This window comes from Tupaia chinensis, unplaced genomic scaffold (genome assembly GCF_000334495.1).
Source record: "Tupaia chinensis unplaced genomic scaffold, TupChi_1.0 Scaffold000070_1, whole genome shotgun sequence".
Classification (NCBI taxonomy): domain Eukaryota; kingdom Metazoa; phylum Chordata; class Mammalia; order Scandentia; family Tupaiidae; genus Tupaia; species Tupaia belangeri.
In genome coordinates, this window is record NW_006159530.1 from 6,170,928 (window position 1) to 6,172,436 (window position 1,509).

General features: G+C 44.3%; 1 pseudogene; it reads left to right on the forward strand.

Annotated features, from left to right (window-relative positions):
* The window catches only part of LOC102493594 (dimethylaniline monooxygenase [N-oxide-forming] 3-like), a 61,329-nt pseudogene that overhangs the window by 2,654 nt on the left and 57,166 nt on the right, over positions 1 to 1,509 (forward strand).

The following is a 1,509-nucleotide window of genomic DNA, read 5'->3' on the forward strand; positions in this document are numbered from 1 at the left end:
GCAGAGGGTGGGGGATGAGGAATCAGGGATGGCAAGACAAAGGGCAAGGTATGTAGGACATAAGAATTGGAAAATTATTTGCTGAGAACATATATGTGGATGTACTTGATTGAGACAATGCACAGTGTATTTTGGATGGAAAATTCATTTGTGTATTGTGATAGTGTAAAGTGAATTAATAAATAAATTAAAAAAAAAGAATAGCAGTGATTGGCGCTGGGGTCAGCAGGTTAAGTGCCATCCAGAGCTATTTAGAGGCGGGACTCGAGCCCGTGTGTTTTGAGAAAAGCCATGCCATCGGAGGACTGTGGAGATACGAGGTAATTTATAAAAGCCTGATGCATCTGTGTGTAAAAGAGATGTTTTCTTTCTAACTAGGAGATACAACTCTGATGTACTGCAAATTCTTTATTTCTTATTTGTTCTTTTCAAAACAGTGGTGTCTTATTCATATAAGCATGATACTTGTGAAGTGCTCACACGATCTTGTGCCCTTTCCTCACGCCGACAGCTCCACGTGGGATACTTGGGGTGTCAGTATGCACAGTTTGCAGGTGAAAAGGCCAAAACTCATTTGCATAGCTTTCTGCCTCTGGCAGACCTAATAACAGACCTAAGGTCGTCTGCATCTGGGTTCTGATGTTCCCCTCTACAGCATAGGATAGCACTTCATGTCGATGATGCGTTATTAGATGATCCTGGTACCAGCAGTTAGCATAATGGCTATGTTGCTGGACTCCCATGTAGTTGACCGTGGTTCGCGTCCCAGACCCAGTGGCTTAAATCTCACGCCGGGCGCGTGTGCATGCATGCCCAAGATCCCGAGAGGAGAATGGAGGAGAAGGGATTGCAGCGTGGCCATCCCCCTGGGGGGTGATTTCTCGCTTTCTGTCTCTCTGTCTCTCTCTGTCTGGCAAGTGCATGCGCCCTGTAGCAAAATCCTCTCCAAAAAAAAAGAAAAATAGAAAAGATCCAGGAGCTTTAGGAATGTAGAAGTGACCACAGACTTTATTTATCAAGACACAGAATGCTAAGGGAGAAATATTGAAGACTGAGAACAATGCCCTAAAACTAAGTCTTTTTTCCTTTGTTCCAGTCAAAGGTGTGCAGTGTGAGGAAGCGTCCTGATTTTTCATCTTCTGGACAGTGGGATGTTGTGGTGGAAACTGATGGGAAGCAGCAAACCCATGATTTGACGGGATCATGATTTGTAGTGGGCATTTCGCTGAAGAGTATTTGCCCTTGACAGATTTTCCAGGTATTTAACAAAAAAAAAAAAAAAAAAAAAAACCTTTGCATTCTAAGAGTCATAATGCCCAGGCCAGCAGGTGGAGTGATGGTTAAGGCGCTGGACTTTCACATGTCCAACCATGGTTCAAGTCCCAGACCTGGCAGCTTGAAAATAATGCCAGGTACATGTGCATGCAGGCCCAAACTCCCAGGAGGAAAATGGAGAAGAAGGGACTGTGGTGTAACTATCCTTCTAGAGGAGGAGGGTTTCTCTCTTTC